The 17689-nt window shown below is 43.4% G+C and overlaps 1 long non-coding RNA gene across 1 annotated transcript; it reads right to left on the bottom strand.

The window, feature by feature from the left end:
- Window positions 1–16407: 16407 nt before the first annotated feature.
- Window positions 16408–17300, bottom strand: LOC138150598 (uncharacterized). The gene is made up of 2 exons (XR_011165593.1): window positions 17087–17300; window positions 16408–16769 (listed from the first exon to the last, which is right to left on the bottom strand). It is a non-coding gene; the product is annotated as an uncharacterized lncRNA (long non-coding RNA).
- Window positions 17301–17689: the final 389 nt, after the last annotated feature.

The following is a 17689-nucleotide window of genomic DNA, read 5'->3' as shown; positions in this document are numbered from 1 at the left end:
GGGGGGGGGGGCTAAGTGGTGCAGCGAATAGAGCACCAGCCTGGGAGTCAGGAGGACCTGAGTTCAAATCCAGCCTCAGACACTAATCACTTAGTAGCTGTGTGACCTTGGGCAAGTCACTTAACCCCAATTGCCCTGCCCTACCCCCTCCAAAAAGAAAAAAAAAGAAATGGGAGGTGGTAGGGGTGAGTGGTTGGTCTGCGCAATAATAACACAAAAAGGAAAAACCAAAGAGACCTTTTGTCCTGTTGATGCCACGTGGTGCCCCCTTCCCAATATTTTATGCTCTAAAGAATCTTGGAAAAGATGATGCAAACATAGTGTTTAGCTACTTGGCAATTTACCTTAATCCTCTGGATGCTCAATCCATTAATATAAGAACAGTGACTCATCAGAACAATGTAGGTATCTGTGACCAAATTAATTGGGTTCTAGATGACTTCGAATTTCCTTCTCTTATTAGCAAACTCCCATGTAGTTCTCCTTAGAGAAAAGGCTTTTTAAAGCAAGACTGAGCATGGGCATATGTGAGAGTAGGTGCTTAATTAATACTCAAGGATTGACTGAATGATTGAGAAGCAGAGGGAGGGAAGGGGAGTGAGGCAGAGATGTCTTAGAAGTTACTAGAAGGCTTTTTCTTTTCTTTTTTTTTTTTTGCATTTAGCATTTAGATTTGCTACTTGGGTCTCTGTTTTTAGAAAAGGATTGGACAGCTGCTGCAGGCTTAGATCTTTAGGTAAATGTCTCTGCAGGGTTGGTTGGAGAAGTGTATCCAACTGCTGCTTACAGCCTCTTCTGCCTGGGGGTGATAGGAGGGAAAGGGTTGAGTGGAAGCTGGGTAGATTCTGGAAGATGTTCTCACTATCTGTCACCTTCCTCTCCTTTCCCTCAGCAGGTGGAAGCAACCAACTGTTCTTTTTATCTCTCCTGGAAAGGAGAAACATACTCAGCCTTTACTGTTTCCAATTAGAAAGGGAGAAAAAGAATGTGTGTTGGAGGAAAGTATTATTTGGGGAAGGGGGAAAGAAATACTTACTGATCTTCCTTAAAAAAAGTGTTATGCAGTGGAGGTTCGTGGTAGAATACCTGAGGGTGAACGGTATCTTTTTAAAGTTTTCCACACCAAGGCTTGTTAGTATTAGCATGGCTAAAATTGGTTCATTCCAAGGGGCAGCTCCACATCAACACAACTAGAAACTGCCTTACAGAGGAGCTCTTGATAGCTCACTGGGAGACATTCCAGGACCAAATTTGTTGACTCCCACCCCCTTCCTACAACTTTAGAACCATGTCTATCTAGAACTGTAAGCTTAGAGACCACCGAATTATAGTGAAGGAAGACTAAAGCCTAAACCACAGATGAATTTATCAAAAACAGGTCATGGCAGACTAACCTCATTTCCCTTTCTCACATGGTCCTGAGACTGGCGATCAGGGGCATGCTGTAAGTAGTTTTCCTTGATTTCAGCAAATGTTTGACAAAGTCTACCATGCCATTTTGGTGGAGAGGGAGGGAGAGATGCATGTGAGATGGAAGGGCGATTAGATTTGGAACAATTTGAAAGGTTCAATGTGTACTTGGAAGGATGTCTACATGGAGTGCCCAGGCATCTGTGCTTGGGCTTGCTGGGGTCCCAGTTAACATTTTCATTGATGACTTGGGTTAGCTTATAGATAGCCTGCTTATCAACTCCAGAGATGACAAAAAACTGAGAGGGATAGCTAATGCATTGGACGAGAGACTTGGGATCTCAAAATACCTTGACAAGTCAGAATTTTGGGATTGAATTTAATAGGATACAGTTTTTTCCTACTTTATTATATCACACTATAGCGAACAATTTATTTAAAATAGTAAGCATTGTAAGAGCAAGAAAAGGCAGAAAGGCATAATCGATAGTGTGGTGAAGCCTATGTGCCATTTCTCAGAATAATGTTTTAAAATAATTATGGGAAATGTCACATTTTGGTTAGAGGTCAGTGAGAATAAGGATGTCATTTTTTTCTCCATCCAAATTCGCAGTGCCCTCTGAAATATGTCCACAGATCCCACGTCAAAAACTCTTGGTCTAGGGCCTGGGAGTTATATCGAATCCTCAATTCAGGCATCAACAAGATGAACTCTCCTCTCCCTCTCCCTTCTCCCCTGCCCTAGCACTACATAGGATGATATTTAAAGAGATAAATGTAAACTATTTGATATGGGTTCAAAATATCAACTTCACAAGTAAAATATGGGATAGTCATGGCTCAACAGGGGTCTGTCTGAAGATCTGGGGATGTTGTTGGACCAGAAACTCAAAATGAGTCAACAGTGTCACCTGGAAACCAAGAAAGCTCATGTAACCTTAGACTATAGAAAGAGCTATGGTTTAAAGGACTATGGAGGAATGATTCCTCTTTCCTCCTCCCTGGTCAGAGCACATCTAGAGTGTTGAGTTCAGTTTGGGGTATCATGTTTTAGAAAGAACATCAATAAACTGAAGAATACATTCTCTGCATTTCATCTGTTCTTTTATCTCTCTCTTTTTCTCTGTCTCCTCTATCTCTATCTCCCCATATCTCTCTTTCCCCTTCCTTCCCTCTATTTTTCTCTCTCTTTTTTCACTCTCTGTTTCTCTCCCTCTCTTCATCTTTTTGTCTCTTAATCTCTGTTTCCCTCTCTCCCTCCTTTCCTCGCTTTTTCTGTCTCTCCATCTCTCTCTATCTTTTCTGTATCTCCCTCTCTCTTTTTAGCTATCTCTGTCTGGCTATTTTCTTCTTTTGTTTCCTTTCTCCCTTTAAAGTCTGTTTAGATGCGAAAAATCAATTTTCCAATTGAATTCAAATTGCATTTGAATTTGGAAAATTAAGCCAGATGAACAGTAAAAGCCCGTGATTCTCGGCACTCATATGGCTTTGCGTGTGCTGGCTTGGAGTCCTGACTACTGGTTCTTTTAACAAATGGCTCTTAAAGCTGGCACCAAAGTCAATACAAATGGTACCAATGATTAAATGCAGCTCCCTGGGTATCTCGTTTGCTGTTTGGCTTTTCTTCCTTTGTTCCTATGTTCTCGCTTGACCCCATGCGCGTGCACACACACATGCACGCGCACTCCCCCCAACACTCCCCTAAGTCTGGGCCTGGTGTTTCTTGGACTTCTAGGGCTGACTTATAAAGCCTCAGGAACTTCTCCCTCCCTTTCTCTTCCTCCTCTTTTAGGAGGAGCCTTGCTGAAGCTCCCTTGTCTCACTCCCATGTCCTAGAGGTTCTGGCCTCACAGCTGTCCTGGCCTCCAGGCCTTTCCTCCCTCTCTATCCTCACATGACCCTTTCCTGTTTTCAGGCCTGTTCTGTTCTCTGTCCTGAGTCAAAGAACAGAATGAGTGAGTTTCGGCAAAGGGCTCAGAATGTGTTTATGGGTGATGCTTCCCAGGCCTTTGATTCCTTCCTCTAAAGGAGAGAGTGACTAGTGGTGGAATCTCAGATGATTGAGCAGGTGAGTGAGAAGTTTGTGAGCAAGGGAGCTCTTTGGGGTACCTCTCGCCGTACTGCGTAGGTGAGTGTTCCATCCGCCTTCCGTCCCAGATGCTCTTTGGCACTTAGTACCAGCCTGGAATCTTTGCTGATCAATGCTGCCATGCCAACTTCCATTTCCACAGCAGTCTGGCCTTGTTTGGTCCCTTGTTTAGATGAGAACCATTGAGATGACCAGCCAATTGTTGATGGGAAGTTTACAAACCTTCTTTTGAAAATGAATATCTGTTTGGTATGATAGAAAGAGCTGGGCTAGTATTCAAAAGATCTGAGTTTAAACCCTGGTTCTGCTGCTAATTGCCTGAGTGACCTTGGTCAAGTCCCTTTACCTCTTTAATAGTTCCCTCATCTATAATCAATCAACAAACATTTATTGTACACCTCCTATGTGACTGGAGATTATAAGATCATAGACAATAGCTAGAAGGGCCCTCAGAGACCCTCTGGTCCTACTCCCTCATTTTATAGAGGAGAAAACCAGGACCCAGGGAGAAGAAGCAACTTGCCCAGGATCACAAAGATACTAATTGGTAGGACTGGAATTTGATCCTCTGACTCCATACCCAGTGTCCTTTCCACTGCATCATACCCTCAAAGAGCTTATATTCTATTGTAGGGGAAGAATGCCCGGGCTATTTAATTCATAAGATCTAGTGAGATCCTATTTGTAAAACACTTTGCAAACTTCGAAGTGGTTTTCAAATGTTAGCTCTTCCTTCTTAGCTTCATGCTAGCTATCTTGAAATATTGAAAGAGCTACTCCATGGTAGACTATTTAGACTTTTTCCTCAGCTAGGATTATAGATGGGATGGAGTGTTGTTGAATCATTTCAGTCATGTGAAACTCTTTGTGACCCAATTTGGGGCTTTCTTGACAAAGACACTGGACAGGTTTGCCATCTCCCTCTTCAGCTTATTTTTACAGATGAGGAAACTGAGGCAAACAGGGTTAAGTGACTTGCCCACGGTCATGCAGCTAGGAAGTGTCTGAGTCTGAGTTTGAACTCAGGAAGATGAGTCTTTCTGATTTGACTTTATCTACAGCAGCACCACTCAGCTGCCACTGGGATGAAGTGACAGGGAGGGAAATTTCGTAAGCAAAACTTTCTAATCCCTGGAGTTGGCTCAAAGTAGGATATGGCACCTGAGGAGATAGCAAGGTTTCCAGTGCTGGAAGTTTGCTAACAGAGGCTGAATGCCTCTGTGTCAGGGGGTTATGGAGGAGATTCCAAACTGGCTGTGACTTAGATTAAAGGGCCTCTGAGATCCAACTCCCTGTTTATTCTGTTGAGATTTGGGATCAGAACTCATGTTAGGGCAGGAATGATTCTGGGTCATTCTTGAATGAGAAGTGGTTATCTCCCTTCACTCCTTGATGGGTGATAAAAAATAGTGGGAAACTGAGGGGTGGGATGTGGCATCTGTCATTAGAGATTAGAGCAAAATTGAGTTAGCTTTTTGATGTGGTTGGTTTAGATATCCAGGTACCTAAAGGCAGAGAGATGAAACATCTGCTTTCTCAGGTTCTCTTTCAGCTCTAGGGTTTATCTTCTCAGCCTCAAGAGAGAGGCAGCTCCCAAAGCACAAAGAGGCAGAGGGCCTAGATAGGTTATGCTCACAAGTCTGACCCTGGATACTGGAGGTCTTTGGTTCGGAACAAGGGACCTTACACACTAGGTTAGACCCATGGTCCATCTAACCCAGGTATTGAACCTAATACTCCATTTGGCCACATTCCCTAGCCCAAAGTATATAATAGTGGGCATCATTCTTAGCCTCTCAGCCCAAGCAATTAAAAGCCATTACAAGAGAGTGGACAGTTCCCCTTTAACTAAGGAGACTTCCCTAAGACTTAATTAAAGTTTGCGAAAGTATCCTGAGAAGGGGGAGAAGCATTGGGGAAGGGGGTCAATAAAATTGATCCAAATAAATTCTTTGCACATACAGAATAAAAGTCTCACTCACAGGAAGAAATTTGATCGATAAATTAGCAAATTTGAAATGAGGAGGGAGTAATTAAGAGGCCCTTTGAAAGCAGAGAATGCATTAAATAGAGTGAGGGACTCCTCAGGGTCCATTGAAGCAGGAAACACCAATGCTTTAGAGAGACATGGAAGATTAGAGACATATTTCAGCCAGGAGAAAGAAGGGGATAGAGGAGAAACCAGACATTGGTGAAGATGTAGGAGGGCTGAGGGGGGAGGATGGCAGGAAACTTGAGATCCTTAGAATTTGGAAGGAAGCTCTCATGCATTACCCAGTTGAAGAAAGCTTTTGAGTCACCCTTAATATTGTACTTTTCTTAAGGAGACTGGGAGGGCCTCACTGTGGGACATGGAGTCAGAAGAAAATGGGGGTAGGTGATTCTCCCAGACTGCCCCTGCTGAAAAGTGCTGATGTCTTCAGCTATTAGAGCTGCTTTCAACAACCGAAATCAGTGGCAGATGATGATGGCATGGACATTCCTTCCAAGGTGTCTAGGGGAACCAGACAATAGGAAAGGGGATAATACATCTGGGGCCAAAATGGCATATTGACAGTCCTTAGATCAAGTGCTGGGGAGAGATGGCATGAGATCAGGACACAGTGGCAGCACCCAAAGCTCCTACAGAGAGGCAAATTTAGGACCACAGCAAGGAAAGACTATCTAAGGAAGTCTGAGACACTTGGGAGGACTCAAATGGACCAGTTCTGAGCTAAGAAAGCAGAACTAAGAAAATGATATACTCAAAGACCTCAATGATATAACAGAGAGGAGAATGCACATGAATAGAATGATCAGTTTTAATTCTAGAGGGCCAATGAGAATCATATTTCTCTCCCCTTAATAGAGAGGTGGCAGACTATGGCTGCCAAATACCGGTCACTGTTCACTGACAATTATATTTTGTTTCCACCTCAAAGGTTCATGTGGATTACTTGTGCCTGACCTGTGGTAGAGCCTTCTAAGCTCCTGATTGATCGATCAATTGTTCGGATCAACCATAGTGGACACACTGAAGCTTGACTCCAACATAGTGATGTCTTTTTGGTTTCCCTTGATTCTAATGGAGTCTCTTGAATTCTTTCTGTTGTTCTGGTCTCCTTGTCTCGTTACTTAAAGGGAAGCTGTTCACTCCCTCTCTTTCAGTGACGTTGCCAATGTTGGGGGGCTAAGGACATTGCCAACTGTGGGATACTTTCAGCTACTCCAAAAGTGGAATATTACATTTAGTTCTGAGCACTAGAGTATAGGAAAATTTGTCAGAGGGACTGGGGATCTTTAGCTTGGAGAAGAGAGGCTGGGGGTGGAGTGAGGGGGTCTGTGATAGCTGTCTCCAAGGCTCTGAGGAACTGTCACGTAAGGAGGGATTACACTTTCTTTTTTCTGTCAAAGGACAGAAAGAAGAACTATGGGTGAAAATTACAGAGGGTCAGGGTGTTGAGGAAAACTGCTTAACAACAAGAGCTATCCAAAAGTGCAATGAGGCACTTCTAAAACTAGCAGGTTTCTCCCTCACTGGAAGGCTTGAAGTGACTGCTGAATATACGCTTGCAGGGGGGCTTGTGGACATCTGTCCCATATCGGTTGGACAAGATGGCCTCAGAGCTTCCTTCCAACTTGGAGATTCTGGGACTCTTCTCTGTGTCTCAGTTTTCTCCTCCTGTAAAATGAGAGATTTAGGCAGCATCAGGGATTCTCAGCCTTTTTTGTGACTTGAACCCCTTGGCTCTCTATTGATGATGCCACATTGCCTCTAAAACCACTATATTTGTCCAAAAAAGCTCTGACTAGCCATCCACAAAGGGGAAAAAAAAGCAAAGGAAGAAAACTTGCCATCCAGATAATGATATTGCCCTCTAGGCAATTTTCTAAGCCAGGAGTATGTGACTTTTTTGTGTGACCTTAGAGTGACCTGCAAGAGACCTTAGGGTAGAGAAGAGACAATGTCAGGCCTGGGAAGGTCTTTAAAAACCATCGCTTAGAGGTCCCTCATTTTACCAAACTGAGGTCCAGAGGGAGGCCAGGGACTCTCCCCAGGTCACCAAAAATGGTCAGAGTGGACAGGCCCCAGGTATCCTCAGTCCCAGCCCCATGTACTAAGCTTTGGGTCGTTCTCTTTCCTCCTATGGGTCTCAGTCTCCTGTGGGAATCTAGAGGCCCCCCAGGATGGCACCAGGCTAAACCCCTTCTTTGGTAAGCTCTTTATCTTCCTTCCACAGCAGCTCTTGGCAAAGCAGCAGCTCAGGCTGACCCTTTAGCAACTTCATTGTCCCCGTTCAATAGAATACTCCTTCCCAACCAAAGAAGATACATTTCTTTATCTTTCTAATTAATTCTTAGACTTCAAGAAAGAAAAAAAACACCCAGCTTCCCATCTTTCCCCTCCACCCCTGGGTCTGCAAGCCTAGCATAAAAATACCCAAAGGATGTTGGGCAAGGAGCTTTATACCTGAAGGCCCCTCACCTCAATATTCCAGGGCTCCATCTACCACCAAGCTTTCCTGCCAGTCAGTTTTCTGTGTCCATTCAAGGCAACTAACTCACTTCCTGGCCAGCCAAAGCCAGCACAATCCTGCTTAATATGTTTCAGGCTTTCTATCTTCCCCTGGTCTGAATTCTTGATTTCTCCTGCCACTTGGAGATGGAGGGAGAACTGAGCACTGGAAAATGGCTGTTAGCAGGGAGCCAGACCCCTCAGAGAATGCATTCAAGCTTTCCCTCAGCTGGATCAATTCCAAATTGACCCACTAGCTGCTAAGGTTCAGAGGAGCCTTCTTGGCTTAGTGGCCAGAGAATGCCCCGGCTTTCTCTCTCCCTCTCCAAGTGATTGATCTCCTCCTACTTGGGGGGAGAGGTTTCCATGTTATCTGTTTCTGCTTCTTTCTTTGTCTTGAGACTTTCTTGCTTCCTCCTTCTCGTAATTTCTTTTTCACCTTAAGGTCTCTTGATTCCAACTCTTTCCTCTTAGTCTCTTGAAAGTAGGCAGATTGTGAAGGATGGACAGGGTTTGGATGGGCAGGGAGGACAGCATAGGGCAGTCTAGGAAGGCAGAAAGTACAAGTTGGGCTTCAAGGGCAGTGAGTTTGGACCTTGTACTACGCACTGTGGTTTCAAGAAGATGGGTGATGCAATCAGAGGAACTCTGTCATCACTAGGTTTTAGGAAAATGAATGTGGTAGCTGTGTGTAGGACGGATGCAAAGTTGCAGGCAGGGGTGCCAGACTGGAGCCTGTTGAAGTAGTCTAGTTGTGAGGTCAGTGAGAGAGCCACAAACTTGACAATCAGAGGTTCTGGGTTCAAATCCTGTCTCTGATGCTTATTACTTATGAGATCTTGGGCAAATCATTTAACCACCTTGAGACTAATTTTCCTCACCTGTGAGATGAGATGACTTCTGAGTTCTCTTCAAGTTCTAGATCTATGAAGCTATTATAGTAATCTAAGTCAAGTTCTAGATCTATGAAGCAATTACAGCACTCTCATTCAAACTGGATCTTTGAAGCTATTACCATTACTATACTCTAATTCAAGTTTTAGATCTATGAAGCTTTTACACTACTCTAACTCTAATATCTTTGAGGGCCTGACATAATATAGTGGCAGTAGGAATGAAAGTTAGGGGCTAATGTGTGGGGTTAGTCAGTCAGTGAACATTTACTAAGCATTTATGTGCCAGGATACAAAAAAGGCAAAAGACAGACCCTGCTCAAGGTACCATGCAAACAACTGTACAAAAAGATCTAAATAATAATGATAATAATAATAATAATAATAAATATCTCAGAGGGAAGACTCTAGCATTAGGGGGAATTGGGAAAGTCTTCTCACACAAGGATGGTCTGTAGCTGAGGCTTGAAGAAAGCCAGGAAAATTAGCAAGTGGAGATGAGGAGGGAGAGAATTCCAGGCCCAGGGAATGAAAATAATGAGAGTCAGGACATCATTATGAAGTGAATGAATCTCAAAGCAGAGGTTACTGAGTGATGGCAGTAGAGAGGGAGTTTGAAAGTGGGATGGGGATCAGAGGATGCTCTAAGTCCCTCACCTTGACTAGTGAGTTCAGTATAATAAGTAAGAGTGAAGCCAGTGTTAGAAAGGATGGCCAGGAAGGTTGCGCCATCAAGAGAGAATCAGGTCTCAGAACCAGAAGATAGAAGTTGTACATATAAGGAAATTTAGGCTCAGAGAACATAAGTGACTTGAAGATGCTGGTTGCATAATGGTTAGAGCACTAGTCTTAGAGTCAGGAGAATTTGAGTTCAGAACCCACATCTGACTTTATTAACTGTGTGATCCTGGGCAAACAACTTGACTTTTCTCTTGGACTCAGTTTCCTCATTTTTTCTTTATTATTATTATTTTTAAAATTAAATTTTGTTTATTTTTAGTTTACATAATTCATTTCCACAAGATTTTGAGCTACAAATTTTCTCACTGTCTTTCCCCTACCCACCACCCCAAAACAGTGATCCCACTGTATACCCTCTTCCCCAATCTACTCTCTCCTGTATCCTCCCCCATACTCCCTCCAACTTTCCAGTAGGGCAAGATGGATCTCTATACCCAAGTGCCTGTATATAATATTTCCCAGCTGCATGTAAAAAATAATATATCTATATTTTAAACATTTGATTTTAAAACTTTGAAATCCATGGGGCAGCTATGTGGTACAGTGAATAGAGCACCGGCTTTGGAGTCAGGAGGACCTAAGGTCAAATCGGCTTCAGACACTTAATCACACTTACTAGCCGTGTGACCTTGGGCAAGTCACTTAACCCCGATTGCCCTGCCTTCCCCCTCCAAAAAAAGCAATAAAACCCCATTAAATTCCAGATTCTTTCCCTTCCTCCTTCGTCACCCATCCTTACTGGGAAGATAGGCAATTCAATTATAGGTTGTACATGTGTAGCTATGCAAAAGCATTTCCATAGTGGATATATTGTGAAAGACTGACTATATTTCCCTCCATCCTATCCCACACCCCTACTTGTTCTATTCTCTACTTTGACCCTGTCCCTTTTCTAAAATGTGTGCTTCTAACTTCCCCCCCCCCCCCCAGCCTGCCCTCCCTTCCATCATCTTCCCTCTCATCCGCTTCCCCCCTACTCTCCTGTAGGGTAAGATACCCTATTTAGTGTGTATGTCATTTGCCTCCCTAAGCCAAATTCAATTAGAGTAAGGTTGACCCATTCCCTTTTGCCTTCCTGTTCTTCCCCTACATTGTAACCATTTTCCCTTGCCTCTTCTGTATGAGATAATTTACCCATTCTGTCTTACCCCATCTCTTCTCATTATATTCCTCTCTTACCTCTCAATTTAACCTTTTAAGTATCATCCCTTCCTATTCAATTGGTCCTGTGCCCTCTGTCTATGTATACCTGTACACATATATACACACACTCATATATGTATTCATACACCCATACACCCTCCTTTTATACCTATGTATGTATGTATACATATATACATTTATATGTATATAGACATATGTATGTATACATATATACATTTATATTCCCTTCAACTATTCTCATACTGAGAAAAGTTTCATCAGTTACAATTATTGTTTTTCCATGTAGGAATGTAAATAGTTCAAATTTGATAAGTTCCTTATGATTTCTTTCCCCTGTTTACCTTCTAATGCTTCTCTTGCTTCTTGTATCTGAATGTCAAATTTTCTATTCCAATCTGTTATTTTTTTTCATCAAGAATGCTTGAAAGTCCTCTATTCCATTGAATGATCATATTTTCCCCTGAAACATGATACTCAGTTTTGCTGGGTAGGTGATTCTTGGTTTTAATCCCAGCTCCTTTGACCTCCAGAATATCATATTCCAAGCCCTTCAGTCCCTCAAAATAGAAGCTGCCAGATCCTGTGTTATCCTGATTGTGTTTCCACAATATTCAAATTGTTTCTTCTTGTCTGCTTGAAATATTTTCTCCTTGGTCTGGGAACTCTGGAACCTGGCTATAATATTCCTAGGAGTTTTCTTTTTGGGATCATTTTCAGGAGGTGATCAGTGGATTCTTTCAACCTCTATTTTGCCCTTTGGTTCTAAAACATCAGGGCAATTTTCCTTGAGAATTTCTTGAAGGATGATTTCTAGGTTCTTTTTTTGATCATGGATTTCAGGTAGTCCAATATTTTAAAATTCTCTCTTCTGGATCTATTTTTCCAGGTCAGTGGTTTTTCCAATGAGATATTTCACATTGCCTTCTATTTTTTCATTTGTTTGGATCTGCTTAATAGTATCTTGATTTCTCATAAAGTCACTAGCTTCCATTTGCTCCAATCTAATTCTGAAGGAATGATTCTCTTCAGTGAGCTTTCGAGATTCTTTTTCCATAGCCAAATTTGACTTTTTAAGGCATTCTTCTTCTCATTGGCTTTTTGAGACTCTTTTGCCATTTGAGTTAGTCTATTTTTAAGGTGTTATTTTCTTCAATCAGGTTATTGACTCTCTTTTTATGATTTTCTTGCATCATCCTCATTTCTCTTCCCAGTTTTTCCTCCACTTATTTGGTTTTCAAAATCCTTCTTAAGCTCCTCTATGGCCTCTAACCAATTCATATTTTTCTTGGAAGCTTTGTTGCAGGAGTTCTGACTTCATTGTTTTCCCACCAATTCATGCTTTGATACTTTTTGTCCCCCAAAAAGGAATCCAAAGTTGGATTGCTGTGCTTGTTTTGCTTCCTTTGCTTGCTCAGGTTGCCACTCAATTACTTGAATTTTGAGCTTTTTGCCACAGTAGAACTCTGCTTCCAGAGAGAAGAGCTTTGTCCCAGATTGCTGGGGTTTTCTCAGCTGCTGGAGCTATTAGTTCGGTGCCCTCTCTGAAGCCTCCACACACTCTGACTCACTGGTCACACACCCCAGGACTTCCACCCTAGATCGCAATCCAGATCCAAGCAGGTTAAAGCAAGAGCAATTACCCCTCAGAATGGTTGCTTGGTCCCCCTACAATCTGCAGGTCTGGAGCTCTGAAGCAGCCATGCAGCTGTGGTCGCTGTGCCTCAGGCGCTTCTCCCTCCAGCGGCAGAGTCCAGATCGCATTTCCAGACTCCCTGTGCCCAAAGTCTACACTGACCTCTCACTTTGTCCTTGGCATTTATGGGGTGATAATTCTGGAAACCACTACAGGTGCTGGTGATCTACTTTCCTGACATCCCTCTAGCTGTGGCTGTTTGGGCCTATGTTCTCTGGCTCTAATAAAAGCCAGTGAGAACACATCTCCAGAGTCTGGAGAGGAGATGCCAGGATGGCAGAGGAGAGAACCAGACTTGTATACTTCATGTGTGTGTGTGTGCGTGTGTGTGTGCGCGTGTGTGCATGAGGGTAGTGGAGATCAGTAGAGATTGGTTGTCCAACAACAAAATTAAGACTTGTCTTTGTATCTGCCCATTCTTCTAATCCCCCAAGAGGTTGGGGTGAAGATAGCAATTCCTAATTGGCAATCACAGCAGAATTTTCAGTTGGCCTGAATGTCTGTGTTGTCTTCATGGAAACCTCCATAGGTATCTCTGTTGGACAAATATGATTGATCTCCATGCTGACATATCTTGTTCTTCAGCTGGCAGTGTGGCACCCTGTGCGCCCTTTTTCCTGAGATAGTCTGCCCTAAGGGAAAGTATCCTGGACCTGTAATCATTGGATTGAGGCTCCAATCCCAGCTCTCTGTCATGTTGGACAAATCATGTCCTCTTTGTAGACTATCTGTAAAATGGGAGGCTTGAATGAGATGGTCTGTAGATGACATTCCATCATTAAGTCCTTGGCTGGGCCTGGGAAGGAATTGTCTGTTACATGCATCCGGCAGGCATGCCCACCCATGTTCTCAGGTGCCTAAGCTTTATGCCAGGTTAGGGCTCCAAACTGAAAAGGCCTACTGGTTAGAATTTGGGAGATGCTTTCCCTCCTCCCTGTCCAACCATGTGCATATCTCTTACTAATCAAATTGAATTTTCATGTTCCCTCCCTCGCCCGCTCTCACAGTCTGTGTTTTATGTTCTCAGGACTTTCTCAGGAATATCAGTTTCTGTTCTGTATTCTAGGTTCTCTCAGAGTGCTGACATTCTCCATTGTGAGATTCCTTACAACTCTGACATTCTCCATTCTGTTCTAAGGGCCCTTCCAACTTCTGAATCTCTGAAGATAAGCTGAAGATCATTGTAGAGTAACTCGGTGCTAGGGGGTGCCCCAAGTGCATGGTAGTTCCTTACCCTACCAGCAAACATGCTGCTTTCTCCCATGGAGAAGGTCTGGAACTTGACCTCAGATGCGGCCGCTGCCTTTCTCCTCCTTCACTGGAGGCTGAGTGGTGACCCTTCCAGATGCTGTGTGATTCATTCTGGCCCCTTCAGAGAGAACGGCCTGCTTTTGGTTTTTTTCACCCCTAAATCTTTCCCTTATTGCCCTGTTCTTGGCGCTTCCTCTAGACTTTCCCCATTGCCCGGAGTGCAAGTTTAATTAGCTATCTAATCAACAGCTGCGCCATTCCAAAGGTTAAGAATGGCGGGTCACCTGGCTTTCCTTAAATGTTGCTTTGGTCCTTTCTCATCTCTGCTTTACCTCTGAAGGCGGCTTCTGTAAGATCCCAGTTTATCCACAACAGATGGTTTATTATGTGGAAATCGGCTTGAAAACAAACATGCCACAATTATTTTATTTTATTCTCTGCAGCAGAATTCCGACTGTTGACGAACGTCTAATTGGAATGTGGTTCTGGCAGCGCGTGAAAAACACAGACGTACTGTGAGGCTCAAATGCCAGGCATGATGATGATGAACCCACCACAAGGCTCACACTACTCCTTGCTCATAGGCCACAGATGCAAGGGAGAGCCAGGAATATAGGGGCTGGGAGCCAGGCTGAGGGGCCCAGGGCTTGAACTCAAGACGATGGATCAGGGCTACTCTGTGTATAGCTAAATCGAGGGGCCCCAAATTGAGTAGGGTTAGGGCCCAGGCTGTGAGCAGGATCATTTTGTGCAAATATCACCTTTACTCAGGGACACTCTACTCTGGGCTGTGGTCATGGAGTACCCTCACTTGTCATCTGACCCTGGTTTTCCCTGCTGGTCTTCTGGGCCTCTGGTGCCATATGGCACTTGCTATTTCCTTAATCTATGAAAAGGAATGCCCACTTCTAAATTCTTACTCTTCCCTCTACTGCCTGGCCCTGCCAGGCCCCTGCCTTGGAAATTATTTGCTACTTTATTCCTCTTTTTTCATTTTACTCTTAAAGTGACCACAGGAAATGCAGCAGAGCTGGCTTGCAGGTTGTATTTTCAGAACTGAACGGGAACTCAGAGACCAGCTATCGAATCTGACCTTCCTTGTTTTACAGGTAGGGAAACTGAGGCTCAGAGAAGGAGTTACTTATCCCCAGTCACATAGTTAAGAAGTATGAGATCTGGGATTTGAACCCAGGACCTCAAACTCCCATTCAGTCCTTCCATTTCTTTTGTTTTTGTCTAGGTTCCATCTTACCTAGTATGACTCTATCGTCTACCAAATTGAATCCAACTTTCTGTGCTTGCCCTTTAGAGCTCAGTGTCAATCCTCTTCTTCAATCCCCTCCCTATTTGAAGAGTATTCCCTGCCAAAAATGGGCCCGTTTGCTAAGATGGTCTTTTCATAATCTTCTTATCCTTGCCTATTACTTTGGCATTTTGGTCTTGCTGTCATTCCTCCATTCTGAAAGGCCAATTCACTCATCCACTTGAAAACCTGCTCCAAGAGCACCTCCTCCAAGAGGCCTTTTCTGTGTAGCTCTACCCCACTCTGAGGTCCTTTTGGTCAAATTCCCCAGAACTTAGGCTCTTTTTATAAGGGAATCTGAGAGATCACCTTTAGTCCCTTAGGCTACTTAACTCTGGACTGCATCTCTGGCCCAGTTCTAAGCACCAGGCCATACTTACAATGATTGCTATTTCAACTAAGGACAAAAGGAGCCCATGTAATCTATTAGATAAGGGACAAGACTTGAGGTCTGGAAGACCTGAATTTCACTTATACTCCTAATTCCTCCTAGGTATATGATGCCAGGTAAGCTGCTTAACCTCTCAGAGACCCTGGCAACTCTCTGAGCTAACAAGGTCCAAGTGAGGGGCCGTTCTGCAGCACTGGAGGGAATCTCCACACCAAAAGTTCCCCATACCAATGGAATCACAGGTCTGGATCTAAGTAACCAGATGCATACAAATCCCCAATTGGTCACTGATCTCATCAATGTGGGTTCCTCCTAGCAGTATGGAACATGCCTGACTATCTTCTGTACCAGTCATCCACATCCTCCCATGAGCTCCCTACAAGGGAATCTACCCAACATGCTTGTTTTTTTCTTTGACATTGAAAGGATATCAGTGAAATGGACTGACTGTCCAGAGGCTATCCCTTTTTTTTTTTTATCATCATTTGCTTACCATCTTTTTACTTCATAGGTTTCTTCACTGACAAGCCCTGCCTCAGACATTTGCTAGCTTTGTGGCCCTGGAAGTGCCTTCTCTGACTTTTTAGATATCAGTTTCCACATCTGTAAATGGGTACAGTACTTATGTCTTAGTAATAATAGTACTTATGTCTTAGGGTTGTCATGAGGATCAAATGAGAGGACATATAAATCACTTTGCAAATATTAACACGCAATATAAAGGTTAGTTGATACTATCCCTTTCTCTGCTTCTTCCTAATTCCTTGTTTGTGACACATTACAGTCTGCTTACCATGTACCTCTTTGCTGCCCTCTGGGTGATCTTTATTTTGAGGTCTTCGGAGAACGTAGTGTTCCATAACTTCCCATACATAGGATGTCACTGGAAGAACATTGGTTTTAAAAAGGGACTTTGTTTCAGGGAGAAGTTTGGGGTGGGAATTTTGATGCTTGATCAGCTCCCCATCAGCACCTGATTTTTTTTTCCAGAAAAATTTAACAGGTTTATTTATAATTGTTATAAAGTTGAATTGTTGAAACTTATTCACGGAAACATTTTTTGGACCGCATTAATGCTTTATGTCCTCACATTTATATTAAAAATTCACACACAAATGAAAATGGATAAAACTTGCCAATACCTAATTCTGTCCCCTATTTTTTCATTGGCAATCATATACTCAGGTACATTTTGACCCCATGGGAAAAAAATATCTAACGTTCAGAACTACCAATAACAGGAAGAAGAGATTTTTTTCTGTTTTGAGAATGAAGACTGTTTCCCATCACAGTGTAGTTTAAGCACGTTCTCCACGTATGCGGCGTGCTAGCTGGATATCTTTTGGCATGATTGTGACACGTTTGGCATGGATAGCACATAGGTTGGTGTCCACAAACAGGCCAACCACATAGGCTTCACTTGCCTCCTGCAAAGCACCAAATGCTGCACTCTAGAAGCGCAGATCTGTTTTGAAGTCCTGAGCAATTTCACGCACCAGACGCTGGAAGGGAAATTTACAAATCAGAAGTTGGTGGACCTCTGATAACGTCTGATTTCACAGAGAGCCTCAGTACCCAGCCTGTAGCGATGAGCTTTCTTGATGCCTCCAGCAGAGGGCGCACTTTTGCCAGTGGCTTTTGTAAGGAGCTGCTAACTGGGGGCTTTACCACTGGAGGATTTACAGGCAGTTTGCTTGGTACGAGCCATGTTCCTGAAAACTTCTCCTTATACACCCCCCTTCTCTTTCGGCTTGGGCTTGGAGAGCTACAGCGGCGACGGCTGCTAAGGCTGCGAACACCTTAGCACCTGGTCTTATGGGTACAGGTCCTACTTTTTTTTTTTTCCCTTTTGGAGGGCATTTGGGGTTAAGTAACTTGCCCAAGGTTACATGGCTCGCTTTTTTGTGTGGGTGTTAAGTGTCTGAGGTCGGAACCGAACTAGAGGCCTCCTAACTCTGGGGCCAGTGCTTTAGTCACTGCGCCACCTAGTGGCCCCTACTTGGCTTAAGAAAGGCACAGTTAATATGAGACAAAGTAAGCAAGATAGAATTTTGCCATGTTGGAAAGGGCCTTGAATGACAGCAGAAAGAATATGAGCTTTACTCAATAAACATCGATACGGTGGAAAGAGTGCTGGATCTGAAGTCAGGACATGGGCTCAAACCAAGATTCTAGCACTTACTGCCTATCAGACAAGTCCCTGAACCTCTCTGGGACTTAATTTCCTTCTCTGTAAAATGAAGTCGTTGGCCTGCGTGG

The sequence above is a fragment of the Petaurus breviceps genome, unplaced genomic scaffold, assembly GCF_028583685.1.
Source record: "Petaurus breviceps papuanus isolate PSGF00001 unplaced genomic scaffold, PetGlider_PUasm1.0 90881, whole genome shotgun sequence".
Classification (NCBI taxonomy): domain Eukaryota; kingdom Metazoa; phylum Chordata; class Mammalia; order Diprotodontia; family Petauridae; genus Petaurus; species Petaurus breviceps.
Note: the sequence above shows the minus strand (reverse complement) of the source record. Positions and strands in the feature narration are given on the sequence as shown.